Below are 20,656 nucleotides of genomic sequence, written 5' to 3'. Positions count from 1 at the left end.
GTGTACATCAAACCTGGTGGTGAGACAGCACAGATTGCATTTCCTGGCCACATAAGAGACCTGGGCATATTGACCAGTGTGTTATTGTAGGAATAGGCCCTCTGTAAGTCATGTAGGAGAGCAAACAATGCAGCAGAAAACATTGCCAGTTTTGTTTGTGCGTTTAGGGTTAGAAATAGGACTCATTCCACTACCTAGAATGGGACATGGGAAAAAATCCACTCAGCAGAGAGGTCATTCCAGTGTATTTAAGAATTTATTGTTCCTTACAAGCATACGTATCTGATTTCCAGTTAATACAAACATCCTCGATGCTGACATTTATGAAGTATGGAGCTTACAAGTTAAGATGTCAATCCAGATTCATACATGTATCTATGCACACATATATACAAGCATATTAGTATGTTTATATCTGCATATATGCATATGTGTGTGAGTATGCTCAGAATATCTACAGGTGGTGTGGTGCCACCATGGGTGCCACCAAGCAGGGACCAACAACCCAGGAGGATCATCTGTGACAGGAGCATTACTTTATTGTGACAGGTGTATTACTTTACTGGACCTACTGGGGGTTTGCTGTGTATCTAATTAAAATTAGCTTGAGCTTTTGAGGTTTCAAGTTTGAACTGCAGATATTGCCTGATAACGACAGGTCTCAGCTGTCATACTGTTATTTAGCATTAGCTGATAATCAATACAGGAGAAGAAGGCCAATGCGAAATCTAAGATTTATCAGATCAGATTAGCTGAATCAGATTTCTCTCTGCTAGGGTAGCAAACATGAATCAGGGAAGCCAATTGAGTAATCTCTTGGTATTGTCCTCAAACAACACCTATTTTTAGCACCAGTGTTTCCCATTGCAATGCAGCTTCTTTCCAGACTCCCCCCATCTGTAGGAGACATGGCCTGGCAGAGTTTTACTGCTGCAGCTCTCCTGTTGCTGTAGCAGGATAATAGATTTTGCTGCAGTTTCATTGTGGAAAAACATGTAACTCCAGGAGAGTCCAATGCAGAGGAGGCTTGGTGCCACTGCGGAATTGGAACGGTTTTGGTCTAGGTGGGTTTTTTAGCTGTGGTTCTGTGCCAGCTTTGTTGGCCCAGACAGCTGCTGGGAAGATGCTTTGGTGCCTCCCCCACAGCAGCCTGCTGACGCTAGGTGGAAAGTGCTTGGATCCAGCTGCATCCAGCTCAGACACCTTCCTGGACCCTAGAACGTCACACAGAATCTGCTGGAGCTCAGCCCAGAAGGGGCTAACCCCCAGCTGGATCCAAACTAGCTTTGAAGCTGGATCAAAACCAACACTGCCTGGGCTCTTCCATCTCTGGATGTCTGGTGCCAGGTCCCTGGAGCAGCCATGCTGACTCAGCTCTGTAGAGAGACAACAGAACCTCTCCAAGGGCTCTACCACATCCAAGCAGCCCTGAGCTTTGCAAATCTGAGCTGTTTCTGGAAGAAGTGCAGGTGTCCCGTCAGCCAATAAAATTGGCCACACCTCAGACTCTGCATCTGGGGCATGCTGTATCCCCAGCCCGGATGGTCTCACTGCACATAAGTGGAAGGGCACAAGAAAGAGTTAATGAAGGTTTCTTCTGGTTGTCTTGTCCCCTCCTGGCTTCCTCAGAATTTTGAAATGGTGGGTACCTGCTTTCACCATGGGCAGAGCCTGGAGGTAAAGGTAGGAAGTTCCTTCCACCCCAAATAACATCATCGTCTGCTGGCAAATATCTGAGCCTCGATGCTTCCCTTTGCTGCTCCCCTGGTGTGAAAGCCAAGCTCTGTTTGGAACAGTCACACCGAAGTTCCCACTGCACATCTGTACCAGCGGTGCTGGGGGATGAGCTGGATCACAAGGAGCGGCTGTGGCAGAAGTGACACTAGAGGGCAGGGCTGGCACACGGTTGGAGCCTGCCCAGCCTGGGGACTGGGTGCAGGTGCAGACTGCTTTCTGGGGCGCATGGGGATGCTGCGGCATGGGGCACATCTCCAGCTGCCCATGCTGGCCTCTGTCACCCCCCAAGAACGGTATGAAATCGAGCCTTAAAGGCCCAGGTGACAAATTAGAAATCAGAGCATGACACAAACCAGCACGGATTACATACATTGCCCAGTTCTGAATGTTTCCCGGGCACCCCCCACTATCCACCCCATCCCCGTGGGCTGCGGCAGCCTCTGCTTTCCACTCATGCCAGGCAGGAGCTGGCTGGGACCCGACTGCCTGTGCAGCAGAAATGACTACAAGGCAGGGTGAAAACTGGCAGCCCACAGCAAAAAAAGCGTGAAGAAGATGCTGCTTTGTCCCTCTGTCTCTAAAGAAGAGGGGATAGCCGTGAGGGAAGGTGATCAGCATCCCTGGTTTGAAAGGGTGGCTGGGGATGGCTCTGCTTGCCATGGCTCGGGAGCAGTCTGGCTGCAGTGATGCTGTGCTCTCTGCCTGGAGCTGAAAATGCCCCTGCTGCCAAGGCCAGGTCAGGTGATGGAGCAGTAGCCCAGCCCCTCAGGAGCAGGGCAGGCAGGTAGTGGGCTGTGATTTATGAGGCAAGCTCTTGGAAACTCTCCAAACCCAGTGCTTAAGTGCTTCTGAATGGCAGCATTAATTACTATTAAAAACATACATTTATATCTCTCTCACCTGCTTTAAATCCTGTGAAATTAGATTTCCTACCCAACCCTTCCAGCCTTGGTGGCAGCTCAGGGTGTTTTATAGCCCTATAAAGCCCCACAGTACCTGCTGTCTACATGGGCTCTTATTTACGAGGCCTTTAAAAGTCTTCCTGGCTGCACCATCTGAGCCCCCTAATCATTCCTTTCCATGTGCCTTGGAGGAGTGGTCCCTTCAGCCACCCCAGCAGACATTCCTCCCCACAGGGACTGGCTGATTCACAGACCCAGCTCCTAGGGTGGGACTGAGGCTGTGCTGGGGCATCCTGATGAGCCCATTTCCAGCTTTTGGGCCAGTTTCCCTGGTTTTACGTAAAAAGGGGATTCAGCAAGGCAAGTGCCTCATGACAATGTTGTGAATGTCCTTGTTTGTGTGTCTTTTACAGCAAAGTCATGCCAGGTATCACCAAAAGCCACCCAGAACCTCCCAGGGTTAGGCTAACACCCCAGATTTACTCTGCACAGAGAAGTAATTTATATAGATAAAAAGCAAATATGATTTACATAGATTATCCTTTCTTTTGGATGCAAGCTATGTAGAAGTATCTTAAAATAGCCAACTTTTCTCTAATGGACTGCAGCCATTTTGCAACTCATCCTATTTCAGATGCCTTGACAGTGTGTTTAAAAATGTGGTGTGCCTTTGGACTGAGATGTGAACCCCATTTTCCTGGGGGTCCACTTGTCCCCAGGTCACAGAGGACAGGGCAGGGTGGAGTCAGGATCTGCATTCTTCTCCAGGTCTCTCCTACATAATATCCCCACTTGCCTCCCCAGAACTTCTGGGCTGTCAGATCTGCTGGAGACCAGATGATGCTCTGGGGATCTGGGCAAATTGGTGTGCCTGTATCAGCCTGCTGGGGAGGAAGTGATAGATATCTCTGCCTCCTGACTCCCAGGCTGAGCATGCTAATTTATAGATTGTATCTGTCACTCCTGATAAACGATGTCTTACTTCCCTAATGCCACCTTCAAATTGAGTTTTTAAGGCTAGGTCGGGTGGAGAAACCAAAGCGTGACTCTGCTTTTGCTCTGCTCTGACTTCATTCTCTGCAGCTGGGCTGAAGTTGGCTTTTCAGGTAAGATGTGGATCTGTTGTGGCATCTCCTTTGCTGGCCAGTTGGGCCCAGTGCCTGCCCCTAAGTGGCCTCTGAAGACTCCTGCCTGGCTCCCTCAGGTGTTTGGTGTGTTCTGATGTGTTTTTGGGGAGGGCCAGCCGAGGCATCTCCCTCCTCATCCTACTCCATCCTGCTCTGTTCCCAGTCTCTTCCAGCACTGCTGAGCTGGCAGAGATGGTGGAGATGCACCCAAGGCTTTGCTAAAGAGGGTGTCAGAGCCCGAGCTTCTTCAGGAGCACAAGGCATTAACAGAAAGCTCCCAGCATTGGCTCCTGCCCACACTTGAAGCCAACAGTGTGCTCGTGCCCCTCTTCAGGGAAGAGTGGCATTTTCCTTTCTCTGCACATTTCAGGTGGGATCTGTTGAGCATTAATTTCTTAAGGGGTTGTGTTTGAATGAGCACAAGCAAAGCTTTGGTGAGCATCCTTCTCCAGCAGCAGAGAGGACGGTTTTCTGGAGCACAGCCAATAGCTTAGAGCTGTACATACATGAGCAGCTTTGTTCCTCCTCCAGGGAGCTGACTAACAAAGTTAAGAGGTGGCCAAGCAGGCCAGGATTAAGCATATCATTGCTCTAACCCTCCTGGGGTTACAGTGGTTAAAGGCACGTGAGTAAGACCTGTTTATCTTGTCATTATTAAGCCCTGAAAATTTTCTTTTTCCCCGAGAGCAGTTTTTTGAAGCTACCTCTTTATGCCCTTTATGCTGAATGTCACAGCAGTAACACAAAATAAATCAGCCCAGTGAATATCTTCTACAGGTGATGAAAGAACAAACCAGTAATGCCTCACAGAGGCAGTAACCTTCTGCCCAGGGCTAGTTCTGAACCTGGTAAACCATCATCCAAACTACACCACAGCCCTTGCTCAATTTCTAGCAGCCACAGCAGTCAAAATTTCCCTGCATAAGAATTACAGCCATTTGAGATCACAAATCCTGCAGCACATTGGAAACCAAAAATGGTGGAGCTGGGAACAATAAATGGAATTCGAACTTCCAATTAAAGAAATACAGAGGAGATGGCTGTGATTTGATTCAGATTTAATTCAATCCAAGTTTCTCCCTTTCAAGGTTTGTTTTTTTCCCTCCAGCCGCTGCAATTGAAGCTGCAGAATAAACCTTGCTATTGAATTTAGGTCAAGCTTGGCTGGGAATACCCTGGGCCTTGGCTATTATTAAATGAATATGTATAGCATGAAGATCACGCTGCAAATGCAGGAGTGGATGCTTCAAAGCCAGCACCCAGTTCTGCGCACCTGAAGGACCTGTGAGCAATTAGGGAGACAGGAACTGGCATGGGGCACAGGGGATCAAATTGGAACTGTGTCTTCCAAAACTAATAAGCTGAAATCCTCAACCTCCCTGTAGCTTGGGATCTTGGTACTGAGGAGGCACTACCCCAAGTCAATAAAAAGTCCTGGTCAGAGGAACCCAGGGCAGAGTGGAGGCTGCCAGCAAAGTTCTCTACAGCTGCCTCCTCCCCGGCCATTCCACTTGGCTGCACAGGAGAATTTTCATGACATTACATTTGTGCTTTTTAACCTCTGGCTCCTGTTGACATGATGTTAACATTCTCTCATCCAGAATAGTAATAAGAAAATTGAAAGACACACAAGAGTCCAGCACTCATGAATGGATGGGAGGAAATGGGGCAAGGAACCCTGACCTCCCAAACTTCTTGGAGCAGCAGGAAAGCAAGTGAGGGCTGCTCACAGGCAGGAGTTGTTTCTGGATGTCCAGCTGTGTTTAATGCATTCTTTGCCTCCATCTTCAACACAGATGAAGGTCAAAGGGGGTCTCAGAGCCCTGAGCTTGGGGACCATGACTGTGAGAATGATCACCTCCTAGCTGATCCTGAAATTGTGCAGGATCTGCTGCTCCAGCTGGATCCCTACAAATCTGTGGGGCCTGATGGGATTCATCCAAGAAGCTGATGCTCAATGAGATGCTGATGTCATCACAAAACTTCTCTCAATGTTTTTTGAGTAGTCTTGGGAATCCAGAGAGGTCTGAGCTGACTGGGAGCTGGTGAATGTTATCCTGATTTTCAAGAAGGGCAAGAAGAACTCCAGAAACTACAGGCCTGTCAATCTCATGTCAGGGCCTGGTAAAGCTATGGAGAAGGTTATTCTGGGAGATATTGAAAGACAACTGAAAGCAAGGCAGTCGCTGGCCACAGCCAGAGGACTTCATGAGAGGAAAGTCCTGCTTATCAAACCTGATTTCCCTTAATGCCAGGGGAACCCACCTGGTTGATCAAGGGAAGCCGGCTGATGTAATCTTTTTGGATTTCAGCAAAGCTGGGCCCTGTGTGCAGTTTTGGATGCCACAATATAAGAAAGACGTGAAACTATTAGAGAGTGTCCAAAGGAGGACCACAAGGATGCTGAAGAGCCTGGAGGGGAAGCTGCATGAGGAGTGGCTGAGGTCACTTGGTCTGTTCAGCCTGGAGAAGAGGAGACGGAGGGGAGACCTCATCGCAGTCTGAAACTTCTCCATGAGGGGAAGAGGAGGGGCAGAAGATGATCTTTTCTCTCTGGTAATCAGTGACTGGACCAAGGGAATGGTCTGAAGCTGTGTCAGTGGAGGTTTAGTTGGATATTAGGAAAAGGTTTTTCACCCAGAGGGTGGCTGGCACTGGAACAGGCTCCCCAGGGAAAGGTCCCAGCACCAAGCCTGACAGAGCTCAAGAGGTTTGGACAATACACTTGGACACAGGGTGTGACTTCTGGGGATGATCCTGTGCAGGGCCAGGAGCTGGACTTGATGATCCTCGTGGGTCCCTTCCAACTCAGCATCTTCTGTGATCTTGTGTGAATAGAAAGATAAATGCAATTGATGAGAAGCCTGTGTGAGGCTGAGAAGCAGCTCAGGCTGGGCATGGGGCCAGGAAGGTGGCTCAGTGCTCCTGCTGGGGCGGAACTGAAACAATCCTTTTTATCTTTCTGTGTGGATCAAGAATGCAGGATATGAGCAGCAAGAGGGCTGCTGACAGTGCTCCAATGCACAGCAAGTTGCAGCCTGAAGATTATTCCATGGATGAAAGCATAGAAGGGCCAGTTTACACCTCACAGAGGAGCTGTTGGCTACTGTAACACAACGCAGGAGCTGCAGGGCTCCTTGCAGCAGCTTGTATTCTGATAACAGAAGTGCATCTTGTGGCATGGCCTCCCTGCTGCCCTGTTCTGTGTGGGTCCATATAGTAAGAACCAAAAGGCAGGCACTCCTTCCTTGCTTCCACTTATTCATCAAAGGATATAAAAAGGGTATAAAGGTAATGCCCAAGAGCTGACTGAACATGTTACAGTTACATTTCATGTAACTGCTGCCCCACTCCAGCTCTGTCTGATCTCCAGGATCCCCTGCTGGACAGGCAGGCAGACTAGAGAAAAACAGATACCAAAGGCTGGAGGGGAATCATCTCACGGGCACAGCCAGTCCTCCAACATGTTCCACATTAACTAGTCCTGATGCAGGTGCCTGGGGGCTGACAGGGAGAGGAGTGAGGTCTGTTGGTGTGCATCTTGTCCCCAGCTCATCCCTTGCTCACACTTCCAGGCACACTTGGAATGGCATCACCCTGATCCTCCCAGGGTCACTAACCATGCTCTCTGTTACACACCCCGTGCTGAGCTCCACAGCACATGGGCTCTCATATCTCATTTTGTGCCAGTGGGGCTGCTGATGTGACTCTGATTGGCTGATAAATGTCACTGAAGTGAGTGGTTTACCCTGGTGCTATTACCTGGAGCTGCTGGTGGGAGTTAACAGTGGCTGGAGTGCAGCTGTGGTGCCTCTGCCTTTGCAGCAGCACAGGGGACTCCTGGGCAATCAGTGCCCTGCTCTGGGTCGCTCCCCTCCTGCCTCCTCCAAGCTAGGAAAAGGTTTTGCCATGCAGACCTGCTGTATCCAGCTAGCTCAGACAGTCCTTTAAGCTGCACCTTTCTGGTTTGTAGAATCTCCCACCTCACACACCTGAAGGAAGTGCCATGCCAGCCCATCCCCACACAGAGCAGGCTGTCACTGCTGCTCCCACAGGGACAGCTGGCCCTCTGCTGGCACATCAGCCATGGCCAGCATGGCAGCCACTCTGCATGTTCCCAGCTGCAGCGCTGGCCGAGGGCTCACCATCTACAGCCTTCCACCCCTGGCAGGTGCAGAGCTCACCAGCTCTTGCAGCAGGGAGGTTGTGGTGTTGTCCTTCCCTGGGTAGGGAAAGCAAGGCTGGAAGAGCCAGAGCAAGAGCACAGGCATTTCTTGCCCCTCAGCTTCTTCCAGGCTATTTGTTTCCTGCCATCTTTGCCAGACTTGGCCACCTTATGGGGCAAAGGCCCATGTAGCAAAAAACCAGCAAACATGGGGTGGAGGAAGGGGGCATGACAGCCCCCAGGCTGCAAAACTCTGCCCCTCACTCCTCCTTTGCCCCTCCCAGGAAGTCCCAGGCTCTTCACTTAGCTCTCAAAGCACCTGAGACAACTCAGCTCACAGAAATCCCCACCTCTATGGAAACCTTTTTATAATTTTTTTTAAATTTCTGTTTTTATAGAGGCCTTTGAAGATGCTTGTTACCATGGAAACATGCTTTAAAGAGTGCCTTTTCCCTTCCCTATCTTGAGAACTTCTGTTGCCATAACAGCTGCATCCAGCTCCTCCCTTCTCCCTGCCAGCTGCCCCACTATGGGATGCAGTGAGGTTCTGCCTTCAGGGTCCCTGGTGGTCAGGGCCAGAGGAGATGTAGGTGTATGGTGTCTCTCCTCATCCCTCTGTGTGCTGGGTGTGGAAGAGACCGCCGGCTGAAAGAGCATCTCTGGGCCATGCAGTGCCTGCAAGCCCCTCTCATACACAGGGGAGGGCTCTGCCATCACCCTTGGCTCTCACATCCCACATCAGTGACACTGGCTGGTCTTTTGACCATTTCTCCTAAAGCCCTTGACTGAACCATTCCCCTGCAGCTTAGTGGGCAGCACTGTGGCTGAGCTGAAAGGAACACCTGTGATGAGGGTGGCTCTGATCTCTACAGCACACAGCATTGGGCAGCTGTGTCTGTTTTCTGGCCCCACACAGAGCAGGGTTCCTCCTCTTGCTGGCAGCCTTCCCTGGGCAGTGGTGCATCCCTGGTGGATGGGACACACTTGCTTCAGGAGCATCCATCTCCAGAGCAGCTCAGCCCATGACACACAGCAGGGAGGATGGCACAGGTGGCCACTGGCTGCTGCCCATCTTCTGGGCACCCCATTCCAGCCCTGCTCGTCTCACTGTCACTGCAGACAAACCACACCAACTAACCTGTTTCTTTCCAATTCACCTTGCAACCATTAGCTCCTGTGGCCACAGCTCCCAGTTGCTCCAGAGTGGCAGAGCAGCCTTGGACTGTGCTGTGAATCATCTGGTCTGGCAGGTCCAGGCTAACCCACAGCATCCCTGCTCTTGGACTGCAGCTTGGCAGGGTGGCCCCAGGCAGGATCTGAGGCTGTAGGACCTGAACCACATCTGGCTGTGCTGTGCCCCTCTATCCTGCTGCACCTTCAGCCAGCCAGGTCTGCAGCCACTCCCCAGCTCAGGCCAAATTTCTGCCTTGGCAGCCCTGAGCTCCCTCCTCGGTTCAGTTTGCATCCTTTGCTCCCGGCCTGCATCTCCTCCCTCTCCTCCCACTCTCACGTGTTGCATGAGTAATATCTTCCCTTTTCATTAACGAGTCCTTTGGGAAGAGGGTGCTGCAACACCCCCCGGGGCCTGCAGTGCCTCCAAGCACGATTCTGGAGCAGGTGGGAGGAGAGGGGGCGAAAAGGGGGCGCGGATCTCGCCCCTCCCTGCTGGGCACGCACATGCCTGTCACAGATGGCTGCTCGCCTCCCACCCTGCGGCTGCCTCAGCACCTCCTTGGCACGGCTGTCCCCGGGCGGGCATCCCCAGGGCACGTCAGCACAGCCAGCTGTGGTGCTGGGTAAGGCTCAGCCACACCAGGCGTGTGGAGCCGCAGTGGGTGCTGGAGGTGCAGCTAGCAGTGCTCGGGGTACCAGAGGGAGGCAGGTTTCCCCTCTGCCCCCTGGCAGCGCCTTGCCTGAAGCACCGCTGTAGCCAGCCAGACTCTGTCCCCTGCTCCCCTTCTTTACTGCCTCCCCACAGGCTGCTGCAGAGCCAAGCTTAATGGAGAGCACATTGTTGGCTGCTGTCATCCCCATTAATGCAGCCCTGCTTGCTTTAGCAATTACCTGGCAGTGCCTCACAGCCTTCCATCTCGAGATCCCCTGCCAGCAGCTGCAGCTGATGAGCAGAACTGGGGGGCAGATATGGAGCACCTTCATCCATGGATGCTCTGAGGGCTGGATGCCCTCTCTGCCAGAGATACCCGTGTGCCCAGGAAGGACATGGTTCTGGGACTGGGACGGGGACCAGAAGAGCCAGAAGAGCTCTGGCTACCAGAGAGCCCCAGGTGAGTGCATTTGCCGCTGGCCAGACTATAAATTAGACTTTGCAAAGTCCCTGTGGCCAGGGAAGGGTGGCAAGTCTCTCAGCACAAGTACAGTGTCTGTGGCTGCACCCATGCTCGTGGTAAAGCTCTGCATCAGGACAGGATGTCAGTGACAGCAGTGCTGTGGTCCCCCACAGCCACTAAGTGCTGGCTGGCAGGTGACAGCATTCATCAGCTACTGGGACAACTGAATTGCCTCAGGAAGGGGTACAGAGGCCACACTGGCTTCTTCTGCACTGGCACCACAACTCCAAATCCCCCAGAGGCACTAGTCTTGAAAGGAAAGAGGAAAAAAATTTCTCCTGAATCAGGGCAAAAAGGGTTAGGAGATTGCTGGGCTTTTTTCTTAAATGTGATTTTTTAAGTTAGAAGAGAAAATGCTCTTTTTATTTACTTCTTGCTTTCTGAGCTTTTAGGGTGCATCAGGGTCAGGTTTTCAAAGTGTTTCTCCAAGCAGTGAGGGATAGAAGCTTATTTAAAAGTGAAGTGAGGTGGGAGAAAGAGAAAAACATGCTCCTGCTGTCGGGAACTGGGTTTGCAAAAGAAACAGCAAGTCCTGAGAAAAGCACAGCAATGGGGTCACCCTTTACAGCTCTCCAGCTTGCTGTGAGTCTCAAAACCTCATCCCCAAATCCTCATATTTTTCCAAATGTCTCCCAGTTCCTTCCTTCACCACTGCAGCTTGCCCTGCATGGCCCTGTGTGGGCTGCAGCACTTCAAACCCATCCCAAACCCCTTCCTCCTCTGGAGCTCAGCTCTCCAGTAGCCCTGTATCAGCTGAAGCGCTCATGCAAAATTGAGTCACAGACGTTCCAGAAGAGGGAGAAGTATCTCCAGCCTTCCCTAGAGGGCAATAGCAGTGAAAACTCAAATAGCCACAATGTAATTTCCCCATGATGTTGAAAACTCTCTCTGCCCAGCCTCAGCCCTTGCTCTGCAGCACACTTCACTCCATCAGCGCCGCCTGAGGGCCCTGTGTCTGTGTGCCAAACAAAAGACCTCTCTGGCTAAAAAACGGTTTTGCCACCCTAATCTTTGCCACCCTGATCACCATGACCAGGAAAAATTAAAGAGGTTTGTTCTACCTGTATATCCCAGAATACCTCAGTGCCATGACATTCCATGATTCCCGAGCCAGTCTGCAGGTGGGGAGCAGCTCAGAGCAGGCTGCTGATGTGCTGTCCTACTTCCCCTATCAGATATAGGAAATAGGAAATATATATATAGGAAATAGCTCTATAGGAAATAGCTCTATTCTCACCAAAAGCTGTCACAAGTGCATTAGGCAGTAGCTCTTTGCACAGTGATGTCAATGAACTCTTCCTAGCTTTATGGGGATGGTGCTCCTAGTGCTATATGTCTGCTTTGGGGTGGAGGACAGTGGGTGATGGGGATGGGTGCAGTCCTGAAAGCAGCCTTGGTCCCCTCAGCCCTGTCATGACACACCAGAGAGTAAAGAAGCTCCACACCTGCCTCTGGGGATGTAAGCCTTCAGCAGGAGGCATGGGTGCTGCAGAAAGCAGCCTCAGAGTCAGTGCTGGCAGCTTCCATCCATCTGAGCAGCTCCAGATTCACCAGCCCAGCTGCCCCGGCCAGCCATGACAGAGGGACCTGTGCCAGCCCAGGACCTGGCTGGGACCTGTGCCCAGGTGACAGACTGTCCTGTGAAGCTGTCTTTAATCTTTTCATGTTTGAAAGGTACGGTTACCAAGCAGCTGCTTTGTCCAACCCCAGAAGCAGCTGGAGGCACACCAGCCAGGCTGCATCAGGAGAGGCAGCAGCAAGGTCCTTTGGGATCACTGTGCCCCGAGTGGGGAGCTCCAGGCCATGAGTGCTGGCAGATAAAGGGATGCTGCTTGTGTTTGCCATGGCACGTGAGTACCAGGTGTTTGCCATGGCACATGAGTACCAGGCCCCTCACACAGACCAGAAGAGGAGCAGCTGGGCTTCCCACAGCAGGGTTTGGCTGGAAGTCCCAGGAGCCCAGTTTACACAAGCACCTGGGTGCTTTTCAGCCAACAGGCATGCACCTCTCAGCATAGCCAGAAACTAAACCTGATTGTAGACCTGAAAGAGAAATGCCAACTTTGTGCATTGTGGAGGAGTTGATGCTTACTACTGGCAGTGCTGTGCAAAGCAGTCCCATGTGCTGAGGGCACAGGACTCCGAAGGGTTGGCAGCAGGGACCAGCTGGAGGCACCTCAGCTCTGGCTGGGGCTCACAGGGCAGCCAGCTGGTCTGTCAGGCTGCGTCAGGCCGGAGGGCCAGCCCTCCAGAGCCAGCTGGGACTCCGAAGAGCCTCATCTCCTGCTCTGTTTACCACATCCTTCCTGCCAAGGCTTTCCTTGGCCAAGCAGTGGCTGTGTCTCGGTGCTGCTGCCCGATGCTGCTTGGCTGGAACAGAGCTGCCCTGGGAGTGAGGGAGGGAGGGAGCCGGGCAGCGATGGATGTGCTCTGCCAGCCTTGCTGGGCTGGCTGCTGAGTGTGTGGCTGCATCTGACGGGCCTGTGCTGGCACCAGATTGATGTCCTTTTTGTTCCTGATAAGGATCCCAAGTCTCCTCTGGGTTCCAGCAGCAATTCTTTTATCCTTCCTGATTGTGGCATCCGCATTGCCGGCGTCCCCGGAGATGCATCAATCGCGGAGCTGCAGGCGCTGCGGCTGCTATCGGCAGAGATGATGGAAAAGCTACAGCAACAGCTGTCATTTCTCCCTGTTTGCGTTTTGTTCTCGACTATCAGTAGGATGTTTTCCAGCAGACACCTATCAATCTGCCGCAGCGGAGCCCAGCCTTGTCTGTGTGCCTGCCAGTGCCAGTGCCAGAGCCTGCCTGCAGCCCCCTGCCTGTGGCCAGCCCGCTGCCATGCCCTCTCTCCTGCCTGGGAGCTGCCCATCCTGCAGCTCTGGAGCGCAGTGCTCCATCCCGGGGCCAGGGCAGCAGGTGGGGTGCAGCCAGGGACCCTGTGCCTGCTCTGGCCCCTGGCCTGTCCCCACGTGGCACTTGCTGCTCCCTTCCTTAGCGCTTTGTTTCAGCAGCCCCCTGCTTTGGGCTGGCTGAGGTGTGCCCTGCAGGTTCCAGGAGATGAGGACAAAAAGGAGCAGAGGGGCACTGTGGAAGTAGCATGGCAGCCCATGTGCCAAGTGGGATGGCAGCCCCTGAGACAAGCTCTGCAGAGCCCAGGATTAGGGCTGGGCATTCGGGGTTACACTGGGGTTGCTCATCCACCCTCTCCCACTTCCACTTCCCTTGGAAGTACTGCCCTGGGAAGAGGAGCTGCAGCCCTGCACAGGGTGAGTCAAGCCCATCCCTGTGACATCAGGGCTGACAGCACCAAAGGAAGAGCTTCACAGGGACATAAGTGGCAGTGGGCACATCTTTTAGCTCCATGTGATGAGATAGAGTACCTCATATTGAGAAAAGCTTTGATTTGATTTGACTTGTTCTTCCTCAAATTCTTTTGAATTGAGGATGAACATGAGAGGAATTTCTAGTAAGCTAGGATTACAGGACCTCCAAACACATTTCCTTTCAGAAGGGATCTTCCAGAGCACCATGGAGCAAAGAGGGCTGTGGGGTCTGTGATGCCCCCAGCCCCTTCTGCACTCTGCTGCTGGCGTTACCTGCCTCCAGGCCATCAAAGGCAGCAGATCTCATGGCCTCAGTGCCCAGCATTTATGTCACCCACTCTGGGATGGCTAAAGACAAGATAAAGACAGGCACCAAGTCCCATTTAATGCCAGTCTCTATCCATCACTGAGCTCACAGGCGTATCGTTCCTCATTATTTAACATCCTCAGCCTGCTCCTGCCCTGTACAGGAGTCAGCACCTAAAGTGACACCTGCAGTAATCCAAGTTTTCCCCTCCAGCTGGTCAGGGAAAGTCACTGTCCACTTGCTGCTCCCTGAAAATGGCCAGAGGAGGACACAGTTCCTGTTCCACAGCCAGCAGGCGCCTGCCAGCCGGGACTTCTGTCCCTTGCCATCTGCCCTTGTCCCACTGGTGATTTCACATCCTTCTGTACTGGGCTTTCCCCTTCACATAGTTCTGTCTCTCTCTCCCCCCAGCCTTGGCTTTGCTTCTTGGCCCTCATCAGCTCCTTGCCATGGCATCCCTCAGTAGCTGTGCCCAAGCCCAGGGCCCAGAATACCACTGCTCTGCCTGCAGGTCTGAGCAGATGCCCAGTTTCTTTCTGTGAGGCTGGAAGTACCCGATGTGGCAAAAATGTACATTCAGACATCTGCAGTTTTTTTGTGGTATCTTCATGTCTCTTGGCTGTTGGTATGGCTGACGTGCAGCTGCATAGCTGGGCTGTCAGTGCCACCTCAGAGCAGCTGGGAGCATGTTGCATCCCCAGCTGGATGACCCTGTCCCTTCAGATGCAGCTGAGGCAGCTCCTGGTTTTGCTCTAAGAGTGTCCTTGTGTTTGGGCTGGCAGGTGCCAGTTGGCACCACCCCTTCCCTCCTGCTCCAGGTTGGGTTGGGGTGTCTTCAGGCAGAGACTAAATGTTCCAGACACTGGCTGAGGAAGCAGACTATTCTAAAGCCATGTTTCTTTCTCTTTAGATTTATTTGGGGTTTTTTTTGTTTTGTTTAGTTTTTAAGCCGCACTTAACTCAACTGAGTGACATATGCTGCTTTTGGTGAAAAACCACTGTTTCCTGCCACACTTGGGCTGGGATTGCAGATTGCCATGATGGCCCCTAGCTTTTCCTCCTCAGGCTAAAGCATCTTCTGTCAAAGCCAAGAGCTGATTTCCCTGCTAGTGCCACATGAGAAAGCCTCTTCTGGCTCCTCGTGCAGGAGTGACCGAGCTGTCCCAATGTAGCAGTTCTTGGATGCAGCCTGTTCTCCTGGGGTGCCCAGTGTCCAGCTCTGCATTAACCTGACTCCCCAGTGAAGCTTTTCCATCCAAGCCTGTGGTGCTAATTAAACAAATACATCTCAATTCTGATTAAAATCTACTTGTAAATCGTTGTGATGTTTCACAGCAGGCTGCATTTTAGCAGTTGGCTCTGCAATTTCTTACGCCTCCTCTGACGGTGCATGGTCAATGAACCTCGGTGGGGGTTGAAACTTCCCAGGCCCTCCTGCTTGGGAGACAGGACTTGCTGTCTCCATACCCTGCCAAACCCAGCTCTTCATCCTTGCCTCCCTGCACAGGACTGTGTGCCAGGGCAGGGACTGTTTTTTTCCTGGGCACCTCATTGATTAAGTCTTGTTTTCTTTTTGTGCAAGAGCAGTCTCTTCAGCCGGGACGAAAAGTTCAGGCATGAGGTAAAGGCTGAGCTGTGGCACTCAGGCTCCATCTGCAGTGCCCAGAACAGCATAGGATTTTTCCACTACACAGCCTGACTGAGCCACACAGTGCTGCATCTTGTATTATGCTTGTTTGCTTTCCTCCCTTTTCTGGCAAATGAACAGAAAGGAAAGAGAGAGAGTGAGAGAGAGAGAAGGCTTTTTAACCTGTTTATAGACTCAAAGTAATTATAAATAGAAAGGCTGCCTGCCTTTTTTGGTGAAGATAAACTTCTTGAGAGACAGCCTTTGTGCATATTGAGCACTGCTCCTGAAGCTCTCTCCCTCTGCATGGGAGGGAGAGAGGACGCACGCTGCACATATCAAAGGCACTAAATACGGCTGAGATGCTACAGGGGGTACTATGAACTATTCCAATGACATTTTCATCTTGGGGAAAAAAAAAAGAAAGAGTGAAAAAATTCTGCCTTAAACTTCTGCCTAAGAAGATGAATTTGCAAATGGGTCTGATCATGAAAGGGAGCTTTTTGGGGCGCTGCCCCCTGAGGTTACCCCTTGCCTCTTCCCACTAGCACTCCAGCTGGGCACCAGCACTTCTGAGTCTGCTATTCCACCACCATCTCTGGTCTCCTTAGCATTTAAATTCTCTCTGCAAATGCAGAGCTTGGGTGATGAAAGGCTAGTGGGATGCTTCTGCTGCTGTTTGTCCCTGCTAAGCCACCCCAAGCATTCCTGCTCCTTTCACCAAGGTAGCAACGAGGTGGGGGTTGGGCTCTTCCTCCAAGTAACAAGTGATAGGACAAGAGACAACAGCCACAAGCTGTGCCAGGGGATGTTTAGGTTGGATATTAGGAAAAATTTCTTCACTGAAAGGGTTGTCAAGCATTGGAATAGGCTGCCCAAAGAAGTGCTGGAGTCATCATCCCTGGCAGTATTTAAAAGACATGTAGCTGTGGCACTTAGGAATATGGTTTAGTGGTGAACTTGGTGATGTTTAATGGTTGGACTTGGTGATCTTGAAGGTCTTTTCCAACCTTAGCTATTCTGTAAGTCTATGGTTTCCAGCCTGCCTTCACCCCGTGGTGGCTTGGGAAGCTGTCTGCTGCGAGCTGTTAGTCAGGCACACGTGCTGGCTTGCAACCACGTGCTGACTGACAGTGCCTTGGCAACCACGTGCTGTCTCTGATGTGGCAGGGTGTTTGGACAAAGGTTCTGCAGCCCAGTGGGGCTTGAAACCACTTGGCCACCACTGCTGTGCCAGAGCAGGACCCCTCTGAGGACCAAGATCCCCAGCTTCAGCACCACTGAGGTTCTCCCCTGCTTTGCCATGCCGCCGTGTTTCCTGTCATAGTGGCACAGATTCACCTCTGGCATCTTTGTCCTACCCACAGTCTGTACGAGCACAAGCAACCAGAGCAGGGAAGAGCCAGGGTTTGTGCCAGAATGGCCCTTCCCTGCTCAAGGGGCTTCTGGGCCTTTGCCACATCTCCAGCTGTAGCTGGCTGGGACTCCAAGCAGCGGCGAGGGTCCCTCACTGCTGCCGTGCACCTTGCTCACAGCAGTCACAGGCAGTGATGAGACTCGGCTATGATGAGATTAACTATGTAGGAGCTGTCTCTCCACTTTCTTTCTCCTCCTCCCATCAGCACTTATTTCTCCATCCTTGTGCTCTAAGCAAGGAACTTCATCTCTTGCCAAATCCCCCGTCTGTGTTGGGGGATTGGGGTGAGCCAGGCGTAAAATGAAAATAAATCACTAATTCCTCCTAATAATGCCTGATTTCCTGATTTGATATCCCACATTAATTCTAATTACTCACCCAGAGTCAGGGCATTAATCAACACGTTAAAACTTCTCCTTGCTTAGCAACACTGACGTGCCAGGCATCTGGCAGGGCCGGGGCGCTGGGGATTTGTCTGTCACACCGGCCCCATCTGCAGCAGCTCTATCAGGGGGTGGCGAGGAGGAGTCCCTCTCCTGGCTCGGCACACGGGGACACAAGGGCACAGCCACAGCTTTGGGGTGCCTGGGGACCGTGGCCAGGCACCCAGCATCCTGCTTCCCTCCTTGCAAGGGTGAAGACCTCGCGAGGGTATCGCCAGCTGTGCAGCTCATGGCATGATCCAGCAGCTATGGCATCCTAGGTTAAATGGAAATGCCTTGCTCAATAATGTCTCTTCAGCAGAAGTACTGCTAGATGATCCACTTGTCCCATAGTCTTCTTTTGAAAAACACAAACTAGGTACAGCACCTCTCTGTGGAGGCAGGTGAAAAGGCAGTGAGGGGGAATCACACCTGCCACAATCCCTGATCTGCCACCATCACAGTTTTCCTCACCAAATCGCTTCCAGGCAGGAAGGATAAATTGATTTCAATTCAAGTTGATCTAAATCTGTAAACAGGAAGCCTTTAAATAATCCACTCTAATCTTGTTTCACATTTGAGCTACTTCCCTGTTTTCCTGAAGCAAGCTGACTGGTGCTGGTCAGCAAAACCCAATGCTTGCTTTTTGCCAGCTTCCACTGTAGTTAAACCAGCTTATTAGAGCTATTATGTAATTAACATTTATTCGGAATTTTTTCACTTTGTGTTGAAAGGCTTAATACTGCATTTATTCACTAGATGATTTTTTAAAATTCATCAGTTGAATAAGCTTTAATTTGGATGTTAATTAACCGAAACATGTGCAAAGTCAGAATCTGTGCTTGGTTTTATGATCCTGCCTTACCTGTCCTAGATACAAGACAAAAGAGGTCTCTCAAAATATGTTTGTATTTAAAAGCCATACAATTTTTTAAAGGCAGCATTAGAGGCAGTTAATGAACTCTGCTTGGTTTCTGGCTGTGGGGTCCTTGTGGATTTTCAGCAGTATAGATTTCAGCCTTGCAGATGTCACTGCTAGGACAAGGGTGGAAAATGAGCCTTTCTCCTTTTTGGTGTTTGCAGCAGACTCTCAAGTGTGACCAAGCTCATCCTTGAGCCAAGGACAGTGCTTTGCTGCACCTAGCCTATTGCTGCTGCCATATTCCGGTGCTGTGCCTCATTCCAGGTTTTGGGCGCCTCCTGAGTTCTTGGCTCAGCCTTAACTTTTGAGCAATAAACATGCATTTTGTGAGTACTTGCATTTACATGAGGTTTATCAACCTACAGTTATTTTATGCCATGACTTAAAGTTTCCAATCAAGAGAACTAATTTCTAGGAGAAATACAGACCTAAAATACTCCCAATTAGCAGTAATATTTAAATACATCCTGCTCTTAGGGCTCAGGCAATAGCAGCCATCTGAGTTTGAGGAAGAAGCAGAGTCCTCCCACGCTCAAACCTAAAACTGGGTTGTTGCTCGATGGCATCAAACCACACTCGCTCTGTTTCCTGGCCAGGCTGAGACCCGGTGGTCGTCCTTCCACTGGGGGCAGCCACCAGACCTCTGAAATTTTCCTTTGAAGAGAAAGCATTTATGGTCAGAAGACAAACCTAAAACCATGCTGCAGACAATGTCCACTGGAGCCCAGCGTGTGCCGAGCCTCGTCCTGCGCCAGACCTGGCAGGGACTGGGCAGGTGCCTGTCCCAGCACCTCAGGGACCATGCAGCCCTTGCCTGATGGAGCCAGGTGTGTAATGGCAGGCAGGAGTTTTTAGCTGACAGCCTGCCCTGGTACCTTTGGAGTGCATAGCTTCATCTGGGTGGAAATCACAGTGCTGCCCTCTCATTTCCCTCCCCTACAAGCTGCAGGTCGGTGGTTTACAGCCGGGGGTCAATGGATCTCGGGAGTGCTGTGGGCTATTTCTAACAGGAAGAAAAGTGAGCCTCTTGTTGGCAGCCTTTCAGTTCCTCTACAGGAATTTGTGACTCTGTGGGAATATTTTTAGGAGATGTACAACTGGGAAAGCTCACAAAGCTCAAATCAGGATGGATGCATTCACCCAGGAGAGTTTTACAGCCTTCATATTCAAACTCCCCACTGCCCCCTGGGTAGTGCACAGCATTAATTATACTTCAGCAATGCTAGGACTGCCCTATAGCAGCTGAAGTGCCGTGATCCAGCCCATCTGGACAAATCCATACGCCAGAGCACCTCGCCACGTGCAGAAGGATGCACCATGCTCAGTCCCACCAGGCAAAAGGGAATGGGGACCTTGGCGGTGGCCCCGCCCAGGTGGCAGCACATGAGCGCTAACAGGGGCTTCATTAATGTGCACAGCCTCTCCTCGCTATCTCAAGGTCTCTGCTTGCCACTAAATCATCTGCTTTGGAACAAATTCACTGGGAAGAACTATAGCAAGTCAAGCAGAGGTCTTGGGCACGGGGAACAACGGCCCATAAAGCAAACATGCAGCAGTGTGCTCAGCTGCTGGGGATGCTGCTGGCACATGTGCTCAGGAAGATTAATATGCACTGAGCAACCAGGAGTGGGGAGGGAAGCTCGCAAGGTTCCTCTCATTAGCTCATCATTCCAGCTGAATTAATGACTCACAAGTTTTACCCAGCCTTTGCTGGGTCTGTTATTAAATAGCACCACAGATTGGTGGAGAGTTGAGTGCATGCCTATGTAAGGGGGGCTTAAAAGCCTCTTAGACCCCCTGTGAGGAGAATGTGGGAGAGAGGCACTCTCAAGATGCAGGGATCAAGTGCAGAGAGGTGGGGGAGGAGTGCCATAGTCTGCCAGCATCCTTCATTTCTCCCTTCCCTCTCATGCAGGGATGCAGCCGTAGAGTCTGTGTGCCCTGAGCAGCTAGAGGAAATCACAGATGAATTAAAAATGAACTTGCTTCGGGCAGAAGAAAGGAAGCTTGTCAGAGAATATGCATATGGAAGCAGGGAATAAGTATGGGCAGTATGGGAAATATGGGTATTAACAGCTGACGCATTCCCTGCATGTACAGAGAGACTTTTAAGGGCCTATTATCAGTGGCACCATACCTGCAGCCAGCTCCAAGGGAAAGCAAGGTCCCTGCTGAGATGACCCACCAAGACAGCAGAAGCTTGGCTGAAGATCCTGTGTCCTGCTGGTGCCAAGGGACATGAGAGGAAAGCGAACAGAGAGTACCTGCACGGACACAGCGTGTGCCTGGAGGGCTCCAGCAAGGCTCTGGTTTCAAGGTGGTTTTATTGAGGCAGAAATTACAGCACGGCAAAGCAGA

This window comes from Zonotrichia leucophrys, chromosome 5 (genome assembly GCF_028769735.1).
Source record: "Zonotrichia leucophrys gambelii isolate GWCS_2022_RI chromosome 5, RI_Zleu_2.0, whole genome shotgun sequence".
Taxonomy (NCBI): Eukaryota; Metazoa; Chordata; class Aves; order Passeriformes; family Passerellidae; genus Zonotrichia; species Zonotrichia leucophrys.
Note: the sequence above shows the minus strand (reverse complement) of the source record.